Genomic DNA, 17,074 nt, shown 5'->3' with positions numbered 1-17,074 from the left:
AAGTTCTGAGATCACTATATATAAATATACGTATATATATACACACGCACGCACGCATACACACACACGCACATATATATATACACACACACACACGGAATACATATACCACATAGCATCCAAATAGCAAGTAGTGGAAAAGCACTGGCACCTGAATACGTCTCTAAAAAGTTATAACCGATTATACATTTAATCTGTAAATAATGGCAATGAATACTGATAGCATCAGTATTTTTGCAAGAGAGACCCAGCATTCTGCTGAGGAAAAAAAGAAAACCACTAAGACCACCACCAGAACGCATCCCTGCGCCCGCTGGTGCTTTCAGAGGGAGTGCTCGAGCTCTCCTGCGTTCACCCTCGCAGAAAGGTTGGTGCTGTGCGGGCCTCCCTGCGCAGACTGCCAAACAGCACGTCCAGCTACGATGAAGCATTTGATGTCAAGGAGCTGTTGGATGCCTGTGTCGTGACGGTCATCACTTGTACGAGGGAGGGAACAGCACAACAGTATAGATCATGCTGCTTCCCTGTCCTGCAAGGCTGTTTGGGATCGATAACTGCCCTAGCCAGGGTCCGACATCACAGCCTGCAGGATCAATGTGGAGGCATGATTTGATAGTTACGCTGCGGTGAACTCCTTGCAAATCCCAGCGGTGATTTAAGAGCTGTGCTAAGAGCAGAGCTGTGGACTCTACTGACTGGGAGCAAGATTGGAGCTTCCTGGAGTGACTTTCAGCCTGGCTCTTTTACTGGGCAGTGCACAAGCACCAGCAGCCGCTTACCAGTGCCAGGCGCAGAAACAAAGCAAATGCAGCCGCCCCGCGCAGGCTGCGCGCCAGGAGCGTTCGGCCCCGGCAAACGCTCTTCCCAGCCAGTCTCACGTGGGCTGCAGCTCAGAAGGATGATTAGCCCTGGTGGAACCCTTTTAACCCTGCTTCTTTTAACTACATGGGATCCATGGTCTCCTTGCAATGCTTGAATGCTAATTCCTGCACAGCTTCAGGTAAGAAAAACACTAACAAATTCCAGCACAGGTTAAAGGCTAGTAAGGGCCTGTATTCTTTAAAAACTTACCCAGAACCTGTCAAGGTAGCCAGCAAGAGAAAGGCTTGGGTGGAAGAACAACCAAGGCTGTCCCCTAGGAAATTTCTGACCCAGACAGGAGCTCCACTCCCCTGCAAACACAGAGTATGAATTTCTGATTTCTGAAGAATTCCCTTACATATGCAGAAGTAAACATTGATAAATGTCTTTTGGGGCCTATTAATTAATGACGCAGGTACAAGTTGTCGGGGCCCTGAGGGCACTACTGAGCTTTACTGTCCCAGCTCAGCTCCGTGAGGCCTCCCCCCTGCCCAGCCCCAGGGCCCATTTCAGCCCCTGCCCCGCACTGCCGCCGCCACCGCCTGCCACAGCCCTGGTCCCGCGCGGTGCCTGGCGCTGGGCTGCGCCCGGCACCTGCCGCCGCCGGGAGCCCCCACGGACACCGGCGGCCAGCCCCAGGGACCTGCCGGCCCAGGCGGTACGCTGGCACAAGGGCTGGAAAATTGGAAAGAAGCTTCTGTTAGTTAATTTAACGAACACGTCTATCATAGCTGGTACGACACTTGTCAGGTTTGAGTGCTTCTCGCTCACACAGCTGCTTTCACTCCAAGATGCCAGAAAGACAGCAATTAAAAATAACTGACCCTGTTCAGTTGCCTAAAAGGTCCCAGGTATGGCAAAATCAGTCCAGCTTCAATGCAAGTACACAGAGCAGTTGAAAAATCACCATTTTTTATTACTGTTCCTTCTAACTACGGAAAGTAAAATTATTTACGTAACTAAATGTACCCACAAACCCTAATAAAAATTTTGTCTTGTGCTTTGCCACAAATTAAGACTTTTTTTAAAGAGAAGGAAAGATAAGAAATTACGGCCTCGTGATGAGTTTTCAGACCGCTGAACTTCAGGAACAAGGTGGTAGGGTCAATCTGCCCGCGTCTCCTCAGTGAACGGAGACAGACAGGCTCTCCACGACGCAGCTCAGGTCCTCTACGCTGGTTCCTTCTCCAAATCTGCCTCTGCAGGACCCCTGCAGCATAACCTCTTAACTTTGGCACCTCACATGTGGTGTAAATATCCATCGTGTTTTACGTAATCTGAAATTGGTCTCTGTCCAAAGGAAAAGCAGAGCAAAAGGCTTGTGCTGGTCTTCTTCCCGGGGACTGGGTTCACCCACCATGAATATAATGAGCTTGCAAAACCCCAGCACAGACACAGGGACAAACTGTCGCTTGCTCGACAGTGCTCCCAGGCTCTGTCAAAGCAAGCAAATACAGCATCCCCGAACCGTGTCATGTCCCCTGCAATCAGGGGCGCATTTTTGACTGGTCTGTCAAAGTCACTCCTAATGCTAAGGTAGAGTCCTTTTATTGGGGATCTAGTAGAAAGAAGATACCTTACTTTGTATGTGTGCCAGTGACACTTAAAAACTATCAGAACCTACATGTTTTTGATTAATCAGCATAGCTAGAAAATAGTTATGTTCTATACTGCTGCCTTTCCCATTTCAACTTCTAAAACTACAGGCATGATCAAAATGCCACATGATTTACAGTGGTAAAGCATTAACTAACTGCGTGCTATTTTGTTGCTTAGTTTCTTTCATATCCCTTCCTGAACTGCAGTAAAACCATTCCCCCAAACAGCAGCCAGACAGGGCAATGCAATTAGAATGAGAGTTGCAAAATATGATCATTTGCATATCCATGACTGACACCAAGGATCATTAATTAGGCATTCTGAGTATAAGTATATATGTATAAATTAGCATCTATTCATCATTTAAACTGTAATAATTTTTTTTATACCTGAATATTAACTAAGTAGGAAAATTACTAAGTTTTCTATAGAAGGGCATCCAGAAAGAATTTTATCAACAAAAATAAGGTAAGAATTGCAAAAATAATCAAAATATGATCAGTGAAAAATCTGACATCAGCAGCATCTGTCACTGCATTGTTTTGCATCACTTGTTGCAAGTTTTTTGCTACCTTTCTCTCCATCTCTCAGGTATATATATGCATGTGCACATACATCCCCAACAACTCTTTACTTTATGGTGAGACCATTTAAGGAATACGTTTGATAGCATTTAAAAGACAATATAGAAATCTCCAGAATTTCACACCATGAGTATCCATCCCTATACCTAATTAATAAAGGAGACATATATTGAGAGCAGGACTTGCAACTACACCTCTGCCTAGCAGAGGTCCCCAGGACATACACCTTACACCTGGTACAACCAGTTTCCTAATGGGGAAAATAATTAGAAGGAAACAGGAGTTTTAAGTTTTTTTCAAAAGCTTAATGTTACTTCCTTTCCAGAAAGTACAAGACACTTCAAAGACTGTACCTTCACAAAAGAAAGAAATCTGGTGATTTTGAAAGAGTAAGACGACAGCTGGGAAAACTAGCAGAGTTCACAGCTTTTGGGCAGAAGTAAACAAGACAGGCGCACTGGAAAAATGATAGGCAAGACAGAAACAAATGAAGATGTAATTGCCAGTAATAATATTAGCAAAGTTTGCTTGGAGCTACAAAATGCACAAAGGGAAGATAAAAAAAGCTAAAAAGGAGGGGTCCTCAGGTGGTGTAGGTGGGTGCAGCTGCTTTGCTATGCTGATTTGCCCTTTCTGGAGTCTGGCCTCTACTTCTCGAGAACCCGTGCCTACAGTCAAACAGTGAAATGGAGCACCACCAGAAACAGCACCCTCCAAAGGCTGGGGGGTCTATTTAGTAGATAACTGTGATGACTTTCATGACATGGAAGCAGTTACAGGGCTATGTAAAGCCAACAGAATTAGTAAGTAAGAAAGACAGAAAAAACAAAAAGTATTCTAACAGAAGCAGCACTCCAGCAAAACAAAAACTGTTTCCTCCTATCTTCTATTTTTCCCCTTAAGAAGTAGGGAGCCTTGACTGATCCCTATCTATTGAAATGGTGACTTTTATGTGCAATGGTTTGGCAGCTGCTGTCCCAGCATCTTCTGTGTTGGTAGAGAAGAAAATTCCATAACCACAGCATGTAACATAGTTGTGTGTGATATCACTGTAATACAAACTGTGCAACTGACGCCTAAGTTATTTCAGCTGGACAATAAAATCCAGCATTTGGGGAAGAAAAAAAAGTAGAAAAATCTGATTAAAAAAGCAGATTCTTTTGTGAGTAAAGTTTCCTGAATGCAGTCAAATTTAGACTCAATGGTAGCAACCACACAGAATATACCCTGACAAGCACTCTGCGTTCCTCCCAGTCTTTGGTCTCGTCAATATGCAGGCCCACTGACCCTGCCTGGCATCTCTGCCTTAACCTATTATTACAGTATCGTATATAGAGCCCATTAGAAGACTGAAAATTCCTTCAAACATGCGCACACTCGTATCCAAAAGAAACAAAACGTAAGAGTGCTAGGGTAGGCTTCTCCTCTCCAAATTAAAAAAAAAAAAAACAAAAAACAAAAAAAAACTCTAGCTTAATTTTCTGCTTTTCCGCAAAGGTAAATTTGCCTATCATGAATTACCTCTTCATTTTGGGGTTGTTTTTAGCTCTCAGACTCCCAAGTCCGATAGAGAGCTGTGGAGAGCTGACAGCTCCACTAAATATACACGCACGAATGACCAACTTTGCCAAAACTAAGCAGGAAGCTGGTACATTTTCTAAAGGTCCTTCACGACAGAACAGAAAGGACTTGGGATTCTCTGCATGCCAGCTTTCGAGCTCAGTAGAGTTCTGTCGCTCAGAACTGGCTGAGCACGATCCCCAAAATTACAGGGCCTGTGGGGGCAGGGAGAAGATAGGGGTTAGCTATATCCTGGGGTCAAAGCAAAGCTGGGCAGAACGGTATGTGGATGATGCTAAAAGAGGCTCACAGTTGTGGAAGGTAATGCTATACGGAGGAGCACAGGTCATGATGTCAGCTCTCCCAGTGTCACGGCAAGAATTATAGCCACTAAAGCTAAGGAGATCAATTCAAAGTAAGGCAGAGTCCTTAGTGCCAAGAATATCCATCAACCAATCCAGACTAATGCCTGTCACGTAACAAGCTATAGGAACCACACAGGCAGAAAAAAAATTCAGAAAGCAGCTAAATGAGAACTGATGAGCTTAAGCCACAGAGCTTGGTACAGGTACGTGATTAAATATGAACCGCATAGGTGAGGGCAGTCTACAGGATCCAGTACTCAAAAGCAGCCCCAGAGAGGTGCAATATTCCCCTTTCAGTGGTTAGTGAAAGAGGAAGTCTGGGTCACCGGCCTTGCAGATTTTATCACAAGGATCTATTCCTCTGTGCCAAAGAAGCTGCTAATGATCTGGTTGAATGGGTGTGAATCCCTGAAGGAACCTCTTCAAAGACAGAGCAAGAGTCTTTGATTGAGACTTTAATAGATAAAAAGCAGCTTTAGACAGTTTGGGACAAATTCATCTCTCAAAACTAAACATAATTTGAGCATTCACCCCAGACCTCTTGTAGCATGCATTGGCTACAGAAGGGGACCAATTTCTTGAAAAAGATCGTTCCAGCAAGAGGACAAGGCACAAAAGGAAAAAGTATCTATCATTCACACAGAAGAAAAAGATTGCTGTGCTAGGCTGCAGCTTTTCAGCAGTGGGAGTGGGACTGCCATGTGCTTCGTGCTGCTGCAGTTAGGCTCCTTCTAGGATCCAGGACAGACGTTGCTCTGGGCCAAAGCAGTTATCCCTGGGACAGACCGCTGCCCCGGCCTCATAACTTGTGCCTAGGGTGCACTGGGAGATGGGTTCACAGTAAAACAAACGGTAGTACAGGGACTCTGCTGGAGTACACTGCCCTGAGGAAGAAACCAGATTGAAAGAAAATAAAAACTACAAGGTTCCTGTAGCATCAGGGAGGAGGAGGTTATTTAAATTCTGAAAAAAATACAGCTTTCAGTTTTATTGCTTGCCCTTACTAGTGGGTACCCTTTAGTGAGCCCCCCAAAAAACCTGAATTTGCCAGAATTCTGCCCTAGGTAGAGCAAAACTAGTTACACAACTTGATCTTAATTGAAATATTTGGTGCCTGCTGATATGTTCAAACAAATTCACCAGATCTTGATTATGCGCTAGCAATTAAAGCCATTAAGTCAGTAGACAGACAGCGGGTTATTTCATTGCTATTTGACAAAGCCAGCCGTCGTTCTTTCCCCCTGTCTGTGTGACAGCACTGTAATTAACAGTAATCAAATACTATTTGTGCTAGGTGTTGCGAGTTTGCTTCCTTAGCCAGCTAGATACCTCTGCCAACTGCAGAACATGGAAATCTACCTCTGGTCAGAAGATACACAAGATACAAAGAAGAGAAGAAAACTGTGCAGGAAGAGGAAGGAAGGATGCTTGCTTATTTGAGGTTTATCTAGTTTGTTCTTGAAAGCAAGATTCAAAATTAAGAACATCGTTTATTTCTGCAAGTTATATATTAAAAAATTAAGTTAACCTACAAAAGCTAAATAACAAGTAGTATTGTGAAATATAATAATAATTACATTTAGCATTTATGTATTCCCTGCTTGAGAAATGCATGTAACCTCCATTAGCATTAATGGGAATTCTACTCATGCATCAGGCAGAGACTAGAGTCTAATAGTGCATTATATCTTCAAAGTGCTGTACAAACATTAACTAATTAATCCTCATAACCACCCTGTGTGGTAGGTAAGTGATATATGAAATGTATATCTGAGCAGGCCCAAGAGCAAGACAGCCCCGCTCTGTGTCCTTCAACACGGACCAGATATTCATCATGTTTACACTGCTGCTGAATTCAGGTGCATTTTATAAGTGCAAGAGAGAGACTTACGGTGAGCCAAGTTTACTGAAGCTGGCATGGGAAGAAGTAAATTACATCTGTGGCTCTCCTCCCTCCTTCCTGGACTCTACAGGGCCGTTCGCATGTTGCCACTGGAGGAAGTATTAATGCCAACTGCTTCCTCTTTGGATTTCTACTGTGGGCAGGCAACTCTTGAATCCAAGGAGGAGAACAGAAAAAAGTCCATGGGAGCTCCATCATTGCAGACTCCTCCTCAGTCATCCTCTTTGATACCTTGATCTTCCTCTACTTTCTGCTACTACTCTTCCTGGCAGGCTTTCTGCCTTCAAAACCATCCAACAAAGCCTGCACATCAAAGTTGCAACAGGACCTTAGGAGGAGGAACTATGCACCCAATTTGGGTATTCTGTTTAGAGGATCTGAGTGATTTCTCTTTAAATAGAATCTAACATGGAACAGGGAGTTTCCTGATTAAAAGATTCATATTTTGAACACTCGTTCAAATAGGCCACAGGCAAGAACTTTGATAGTGTAACTTTATAACCAGCAAACTGTTTGAATACCATGAAGCAAGGTCTCAGGACATAAACCTGTAATGCTGATTCAGAGAGCATTTTAGAAAGGTGGAGACTAAGAGAACACAGCAGTATAGCATCGGAGAGAGGGTGCTCTTGGAAAATAAAAAGTGGAGGAGGAGAAGTGAGAGAAGGCTGAAATACTAAAACAGAGGGGAGAAGGAAAAAGCAGACCAGGCCTTAATGAAACCATGACAGTGCACCACTTTCCATCACTGCTCTACTTTCAGCACTTGTCTCAGTGCAGCATAGGCCACAGTGAAATGGTGAGGCAGGCAGGTGCAACGGCAAGCCAAAACAAGGATGTAAACAGCATTTAAGATTCCCCCCAAACCCCAGAGACTCCATGTGCAAGTCAAGGCCACAGCTGAAACCTGTGGGTCTCCAACAAGCCAGTGTGCTTTTTCTTGGAGAGAGGCCTGGCTCAGCCTGCCTCCCTGGAAGCCTGGCTCTGATCTCAGCAACAGCCACGGGCGCTTTTCCATGGCTGATACTTGCATGCAACATGATTTATGCTGATTTACAAGCCCCAAACCAGATGGGCGTGCAGGGAGATACGTGAGCCCAGAATGAACAAAACTGCACTCTCAAGAGAAAAAGCTATTTTTAGAAGTGTGTTTGGTGTCATATCAAACACAAAAACAGCCAGGATGAAATGAGTGAAACTTTCTTTGAAGAATACCTGGAGTTTGCCTTGAAAGTAGCCCATACACCATAAAATTTACTTCATATGCTGAATCTTCAGGTAAAGATGGTGCTCAAAACCAGCTGACTGCAACTACATTAGTAGTCAGAGTTCAGGGCTTGGATGGCAACCATAGCTGTAGACTGCTCAGCTGGTGTGTTTGGTTCCTTAAAGATAGCAACACATTTGAAACATTCTGTTTTCATTTGCCACAGGCTGCCTAGAAAGTTTACAGACACATATCCTAAATACATATGTACTTATATAAACCCACAGTATCAATGAAGTTTCAGTAAGACTATGTATAATCTTCCTTGAAATTAACTCTCACATGCCCAAGACTTTCCTGGTCTACATTTTAACAAAACTTATTGCAGTGACAAATACATAACAGTGGCGACAACCGTGAAGCTCCTGATGCTTGGGAAAGAAAATAGGTAACTGAATTCTGGTTAGCATCTGCACAATGGAATTAAACTTCCTGGGTAGTGCTTTGCACTTCGTAAAAAATAGGTTGTTTTAATGCTCTCAAAATCGGGTGCTCAAAACCAGAGGCAGTCAAAATCACTGGGTCTCACAGTTTCCCCTGTCTTACATTTAATGTGATTCAAAAAGTCCACAGTGGCAGCAAATACAGGCTTTGCCACAGATGGTGCCCCAGCACTGACCATTTAAGCAAGTGACAGAGTAGTGCCTCTTCCAACACCATGCAAGCATGTGCCTGCCTGCAGAAGCGAACAATACTTTTCCCTGCATTTGAACTGAGAGTTTGTGTATTATCTTATCTTTATCCGCTCTTCTTTCAGGGAAGAAAAGATTTTCTCAAATTCTTCTCTTGGTGAGAAGTCAATCCATGATAGGCATCAGAAACACCAGGCAGCCTCCTAATCCTGCAAGCTCTCTTGCACACTGAAAACCCTGCTAATGAGTTATCACCTTACAGGCCTATGGACCGTTTCCGCCAGCGCGTTCCCTGCCTCGGCACACAGACACACGCTCGCTTTGCCCGAGCAAACAGAAGTGCTGACGTGGTCCCCGGTCAGGATTCCCGCAATGCTGAAACCTCCCAGTGCCCAGCCTTTCCAAGGTGAGGAGAACTAAAGGAAAACTCTTGCGCCTTTCCTAACCCTGTCACTTTATTTGGGGGGGGGGGGGGGGGGAGAACGAGAGAGCGAGCAAACAGCACAGAGAAATGAGATTATGAGAAACTGGTCTCATTTCAAAGGAGCCCTCCCTCTCTGTTAGTAAATATTCAGTACATGTTGTGACCATTTAATTTCTATCCTCCCTCCCTCCCTCTCTCAGTCAACAGCTATATAATTTCCAAAGATGCTGGAGGAAATACTCCCTGATCAGCTGAAATTTAGTGTAGACAAGTGCAAGGTAATGCAAAGAAAAAGCAGTTGTTTACTCATACACGCTGATAGATGCTATCTTACCTATAACTGCTCTGGAAAATACCTAGCCATCACTGTAGACAGTTCAGTGAAAACATTTACTTTGTACAGAATGACAAAGAAATGGCAAAGAAACAAGGCAACAGAGTGAGAAAGCGTAATAATATTGGTAAAGAAAAAAAAATTTTAAGTCTTATGTAAATCTTTGCTGCGCACTCAAGCTCAAATACTCATTGCTTCATTTCAAGAAGGATGCAGAAGAACAAAACGTATTAAAGCTATGGAAAAGTTCCCATCTGAGGACGGATTTAACAGATTAAAACCAGATAGTTTGGAGAAAACTGAGGTCAGGTCCGACATGATAAAAAGTATGTCAAGTAATACTTGGCTTCCGAAAGGTCCCTTTTTCTTCCTCTCTCTCTTTTTCTTCTTTCATTTTAAACAGAAGAAAATGAACAGCCAATCATTTCATGGGCAATATATTTAAAAGGGCAACATGTTTAAAAATAATGCTCATTACCTTATTGAGACACAGGTTGCTAAAAGATTAAAAAAAAAAAAAAAAGCTGTTACTGTCTGTGGCTCAAGAGACTGACAGTTTTGCTATCAGTTTGTACGGGTGCTCCAGCCCTCCTGCTTCAGCCCAAAGCTGGTGCTGGTAAGCAGGCAGGGGAAGAACCTTCCTCCTTGGGTGCCCCCCAAGCCTTCAGGACTTGGGAAGCACCTATACAGCTGAGCACCCAGCTCTTTCTAAAGCCCGTGGGAATTGGGTGCCCAGGCCCCAGACTGCTTTAGACACCCGCCACGAGACACGAACCTACATCTGTGACTGCCAAAAGCTACATCGCCGTGGGGCGGCAGGAGAGCCCCCAAGCCACCTTAGAGAAGTGGAGCCGTAGCTACGGCTGCTGGCAGGGGGGTAGATTTTCCTAACCCGCGGCAGACGACAGCTCCCTTTGCGCTATGTCCTGCAGCTGCTGCTCAGAGTGAAACGGAAACATCCGCTTCTCCGGGTTCACGAGCAGTGCCACAGGCCACCAGATCAAGGCTGGGAGTGAGCTGCATCAGATATGATTTTGACTTGATTTTCAAGCAGGTCTAATTCTGCTCTCACTTCGACTTTTTCACTAATGCAAATGAATCAACTCCAGCTATATGCTAATGTAACTGAGAATACAATTCAGAAATGGCACAAGGCTTTTGGGGGGGATTTTCTTTTATTTCATGAAAGACTCTTAACTCTCCTAGTCTTTTGAAGTAAACCAGAGTATTCAGACATTGCTGGTACAAATTGCATCGTACCAGACATGAAAATAAAGAATAAAACACGTGTTATAATTTAGCATTCAGACAAGACAGCTCAGCACTGCAAAGGCCTGCATATTGGTGCAAAGGAACAAAAGTTTAGGAGATGTAACTTTCCAGAGATGTAACTGGAAGCCCCTACTGTTTTTTTTTTAATGTTTTTTAAATTATAGACGCACAGTTTGTGCAGTTACAAGGCTGTATAAATGGAGCTGCTTGGCCTACAGAATGGCTTGTAACACCAAGCAACTCAGAACACTATGATACTTGCTCGTTTGTTTGCTTTTAATGTCACTGATCTTTTCCCATCGCAAATGCTTTATATCCTTTTCCCAGTTACTCACTGCCATAGCTTACCACTTTCCCCTGCCTGACTTGGGCACTCCCAGGTCTGAACTGAGCACAGCAGTGCAGAAGGGTCTCATCCGTTTCATGATGGATCCCAGAAAGCAGCAGTCAAAATGAAAATCTCCACGTAAAGCAGCTAACTTATCCTCCCTGTGGGCAGGAAGGCCACGAGCACTGCGAGAAGGGTAACAGGCTTGGGCTCTCTGCTTTGAGTGCCAAAGCACGTACAAGGAAGGCCCGCTGGTCTCGCACGAGCCCCTTGGTGCGACCTCTGCCTCACCACGAACTCGGAAGCTGCCTGGACACGTGCACGTTGACAGTGTCTCGGAAGCATGCCGGAGCAACGCGTGCTTCCAGCATCTGAGGGGAAGCCTGGAAGGACTAGCACAGGTTTTCAGAGAAAAAAGAGTGATGCCACATCCCAGACAATCTTTGAAACTCAAGAAGAGACCATCAGCGCAGGACCTGCTGTTACTCGGGCACGGGCTGCAGCATGAAGCACCCGCCGCGCTCCTCTAGCCCGCAGCATCCTGCCCCGCGCGGCTCCGCTTGCTCTATTTTTCTGCCCTTTGGCCGGGAGGGAGCGCAGGTCACAGCACTCCTTGTGCTCACGGAAAGGTTTAGGGACTTTCATTCTGCAAGACCGCGTGTGCATGCTCGCTCACACACACAGGCACGTGCAAACGCACCGAGCAGCCTTCCTCTCCTCCTCTGCGTTTTCGGGGAGCAGCTGCAGCAAGGGCTCGGGGCGCGCATCCGCACTGCCGGCCGCACCACATCTGCTCACGGCGCTGTGCTACCGCGTGACTCATGGCAGAGAAAGTTGCAGTTCAAAGGGTGGGAGGTGAAGAGACGTGTGAAAAACGGCTGGCAAAGTAATGTGATTAACACGAGCAAGGCTGTGTAAATCATGATATTGCGGGTGTCTTTTTGCTACTCTCACCCACTAAAAGCAATAAACAAAAGCATAAGCAAGACGCCTCCCCCAGCATAAGTTACATTAAGGTGGTAACTGGCTGATGCTGGCACTTCATAGGGAATTACATTACTTTAATGCGGAGTTGCAAAATTTTACTCATCCACTCAAAGCAAGTCGCATTTTGATGGACAAGCAAAATAAATAGATTTTTCATTGCAAGTGTCCTACTAAAAGGCTGACAAATAAATCTTCCTGGGCTGGCATTATTTCCCATAATAGTTTTGGTGGTGTTAATGCCAGGAATACAGGAGATGTATTTAATGCATTTGTTCATATTCACATACAATTGCCTTTTTGCTTAACAGTGAAGCTCAGTTTTTGTTTCAACCACACTGGTGCAAATCCCAACTTAATCTGCTGATGTTTTCTACTCAAGCAAGTTTATTCCAAGGGACGGTAATGGTATAATATCAGTTGCTCCACTAATATTTCACAGCTCACTCTGATTCTAGCTGCTCTTCTGCAGGAAATAAAATGAAAAAAAAAAAAAAGAAAAAAGAAAAAGGGAACTACTATTAAAGAGAAACAAGAGATTACACTTTTGTTTCTCCTTTTTTGGGGTGCATTTGAAATTCATTGGGATCACCGTAGTTCAACAGCAACTTTAAAAGATGAGCTAACTATTTACATGAATGATTTTGCCATTTCCAGTAAAATCTATCCTAAGGATGGAATTTTCTTCTTCATCATGCTGTAGGATAAAAATATTTCTGAAAGGTTCCTCAGCTTTCTGTATGTTCCTGTTTATATACAGATGAAACTCAGAACTGAAGTGTAGTAAATTACTGCTTCAGAGACCCATGACTTTTCCCTGCCCCCAGCTGCATATCAACTGTAACCCAGGTTTGGTCACATTCCAAAGGCCTGAATGCTTTTAGAATCAGAAATGCAGTTTTTCATTAAAAAATAATAATAATAAAAAAAAATCTGTTCAGTGTAGGTATTTCTACACATCTGTCACCTGAGTACTTATCCTGCTGCCTAAATAAAATTATACAGAATAAAAATTAGCTTCAGTGGTTGACTATCATCAAAAGATTGTTTCACCAAGCTTCTTCAGAAAATAAAGAATATAAAGAGGATTTAAGCACAAAACAAACATAGCCTCTCCATCGCTCGTGGCAAGGAAAAGAAGAGTGCAGGCTGTGAAGCTACCACCTAAATATGGCCTGCAGAGTCCCCCTGACAGATCTGCATGCTCACACAAAAGCATCTGCCAGCAAAGCTAGCGGAGGCATCAGCCAAAGAGTATTTTTAAAGTACAGCGTATGCAGCACTTCCTCCACAGAAATGCAAGCCCAGGAACAGGGCTTCCTGGCTGGCATTACTGCATTTACCCTACGGCACTTTCTGCTGGTTCAACCACCTCGCGCAGAGCGACGCCCCCGGCTGAAACGACGAGTCGGCGTTTCCGGAACGGCCGGCCGGCGTCGGCCGCCTCCTTGGGGAAGGAGCACCAACACGGCAGGGTATCGCGCTGCTTCCGTACCGAGAGCCTGCTGTCAGACACTGCACTGCAGAAGGGCTCCCCCGGCACTGTCCACACTAGGAAAAAGCGCTGTTTCCAGTGACCTACCTTAACTCAGTTGGTTAGCCCGTTTCAGTGCCAATACCGACGCGTTTGAGCCCCTTTCACACAATCCTCGCAGGCCAAGTAAACGCTACGGGCTTGGGCGCTCCTCTGTCACCAATGTGGCTTTACTAGGCAGGCCCGGGATAAGCTTGAGAGAAAAGAGCTCTGTTTTGTTGCTAGACTCAAGGCTGAAAGCTATTTGTAGCCACATAACCTGGCTTTAACGTCACACTTTTACATGTGTGACGCTAATTTACATGTGTCCTACAAACATCCAACCATTTACTTGGGTGCTAAAATATGAATTTCAATACTTCAATGTAGGCATACATGTTAAAAAACATCCACCTTCTCTTTCCTGTCCCATCTTCTCTTGATTTAAAAATGGATATAAATAGCTATTAATACTTAATAATGTGTATTTTACCTCAGGGCTGATACGTATGTAATACATATCTGCGGCGATTGCTAGAATTCAAACACATGCAGTAAATTGTAAAAAGCTGATGGAGCGTATTAATTTGAGTTACGTGCCAAAACAGTCTGTGCAAAACTCTGCACTGCCTTAACTTCCCACAGTTTTAACTTTAATTACTTTGAACAGATTCAACCAGCATCGCCTCTGCAGAGGCTGGATGCTCACGCTCAAGTCCCAAGGGTTCCACGTGTTTCTTCACAGCCAGCACTGGGCCGGGAGCTGATGTGGACTCACAGGACACGCACCCCCACCATGCTTTTAAGTGAAGGCCTGTTTAAGGCCTGTTTCTCATGAAATGCTTCAGCCAGCGAGGCAGCCAGCACGGCCGGGGCTGGACGCAGGCCTGCCCAGCGCAAGCTAAGCTCCGCTTGGCACCGGTGCAGTAAGTCAGTGTTAGGGCCTCTGAACCCTAGCAAACTTTAATAGCGATGAAGAACATAAAACTACAGAAAAATTATTCTCAAGTGCTATAATACTGATCGAATTTCCATAAGGTGCCACAAACCTTCCTACAGAACGCTGTAGCGACATCAGTCGTGAATAACTGCAAATAAATAATTGGGGAAAAAACAACCCGTTTTAAAAATGTGTCAGAGATGCTACAGAAAGCTGCCTGGGATTGTTTTTTCAGCAAAAGGCTCGAATTTCTGCAGAGAACAGAAACAATTCATAAAAAAGCATTTCTGGAGCTAAAAACTTAATTGCTGCGAGAAAACTAAGCTGACTGTTCTGCGCCTCTCAGGTTAGAACACCCGCACGTCCAGACAGGAACGTGCTGGGCCCATTTCTCGTGCGAGGGTTGTCACCTGGCCGCTCTCCACTCTCCCACCCCACAGGGACGCATCTGCCTCTCCGGCCCTCTGCGGCGGCTCGTTGCCGTACCTTTCCCCGTGTCAGCAGCACAGTCCACGTAGTTGCCCCTGGCTGAAGACTTGCTCTCCCCCAAGCCCGGTTACCTTTCAGCTAAGAGACGAGAGACGCGCAGAACCATCTCTTTGGCTTCACTAAAGACTTACACCGGACGTAAGGGACTGGAATAACCTTGGCCTTAGAGTACTCTTTGCCCCAGTACTTGAAGTATTAAATACAACTAATTTCCACCATTAGCTTTATTTAGAAACCACACTGCTCACTGCTGAAAGAGGAACCTCATCATCATGCCCACACTGAGTTGTGCTCTGTGGTATTTAAAGACAAAATGTACAAACCAGCAGCTCAGCTGCCTGTCAGATAACAGAACTGGGTTCCTGATTTTTTTTTTTTTAAATAGGCAATAGGCACCAGCAGAGCCTCCGAGTGCATTGCAACGTGCCCAAGCGCCTTGCCAAGCAGGGCCAGTTCTTTTCCTGCCTTTTCCTCCCATCGGCAGTCTCACCGGTGTCAGTGGAATTATTTGTTCTACTGCAGAGAGCACAATTTGATAACGAACATGTCCCTTGGTGTCAAAAAAAAGTAAAAATAACACTTGATCTGAAGACTAGGTAGAAAATACTATCTCTACTTACACAGCAGTGACACCGAGCAGAAACAGAGAGGTTTGACATGAAGAAGTCTGCCCCCGGTTTCAGGGGAGTTTTACGAGGCTGCTACCACCCAGCTTGCAGCGTGATCGTTCCTGATTGAGGTTGCAGTTCAGGAACATGTTACACATCTCAGGTTCATTCCCATTCAGGGCAGCATATTCTGAACACTGTTAAAAATGTAGGTGCACAGGGGCAAAGGACTGACTGGATGTAGCAAGAGAGCTACTACATTCTCTCTCTCTCCCCCCTTTTTTTTTAAGAAAAAGAAAACTTGGTCTCTTAGTCAAGGTCAAATATTGGCAATATGGAGAAAAATGCACTGCCAATGCCCCGGTGGTGCCAGTTCTGTGAAGAGGACACCAGTGTGCAGTGCTGTCATTTATGTACCTATTGTGAATGCAGAAAAACCCAATTTATAAAAAAAAAGCTCAAAGAACCCATAACAAGCCTTAAGTTTCCAAACACTTCCAACAGTTAAACAGTATCCTAACTTTAAAGGCTGTAATTGGCAACCAGTTCTTTAAAATTAATCTTTAAGTACTGCTTTAACAAAATGCTTTTTCCTGTGAAAAATCAAAAACTCAATCCAAGTCAAACACCTGTTAAGAGATCTTGCCCCTCTCCACTGCAGCACTGAAAAAAATGCATTAGCAGAGATATCGGTTGGCTTCCTCCCCCTTTTCAGCTCATTACCATCAGTTTTGAGAACTGATTAGCCGTGGTTGTTATTCATTAGTCACATCTCTAAAATCTGAATTATAAACACCTCTGTGAGGTCTTACTCCAATCAACCTATTTTGAGTCTTGCAATTAATACTAACACCAGGAAAACAGCTGAACAGTGTACATTTAAAGACCATCCCCTCTTCCCACCAAAACCCAAGCTTAGACTCGCATGAAAAGGAAGGCTAAAACAAATCTACGCGTTCTGCCATCCCTGATGCACATTCTTCTCCCATGTACACAGCAGCCTGTTCAGGTGGTTAATGCAGAGATATAATGGGTGCACTGTAAGCTGTAAATATGAGGCAGCCATCAGTGTTTCTCCTGATGGGGTCAGATGCTACACAGCTGCTAGATCTCGGGAGGGCAAGAACACGCAGGCATGACAGACTGAGTGAGTGCCATTGGTTGTGTGCTTGCTCTGAACACCCAGCCCCGGACAATAATCAATTACGTGGGGCTGCTAATGATACTGATCAAATGCACTTAGCATTCGGCACCTTGAGGGCTGCAATCCTGACACTTTGAGAACACAGAAGGTGCCCAGGGGCAAGATGAAAAGAAAGGCTGGTGCCAGCAAAATCCTCAAAGCCAACAAGGCAAAAACAGCTTTTCCTTCTCTAACAACCCCCCTTTAATTATAAAAAAATATTTACTT

General features: G+C 44.5%; 1 protein-coding gene and 1 long non-coding RNA gene across 2 annotated transcripts in view; one reads left to right on the top strand and one right to left on the bottom strand.

Moving 5' to 3' along the window:
- MAML3 (mastermind like transcriptional coactivator 3) overlaps window positions 1-17,074 on the bottom strand; it is a 245,294-nt gene that overhangs the window by 125,898 nt on the left and 102,322 nt on the right. The window lies entirely within an intron of this gene.
- On the top strand, window positions 902-12,115 carry LOC134139495 (uncharacterized). The gene is made up of 3 exons (XR_009958181.1): window positions 902-1,000; window positions 9,034-9,177; window positions 11,129-12,115. It is a non-coding gene; the product is annotated as an uncharacterized LOC134139495 (long non-coding RNA).

Source organism: Rhea pennata, chromosome 4 (genome assembly GCF_028389875.1).
Source record: "Rhea pennata isolate bPtePen1 chromosome 4, bPtePen1.pri, whole genome shotgun sequence".
Lineage (NCBI taxonomy): Eukaryota > Metazoa > Chordata > Aves > Rheiformes > Rheidae > Rhea > Rhea pennata.
Note: the sequence above shows the minus strand (reverse complement) of the source record. Positions and strands in the feature narration are given on the sequence as shown.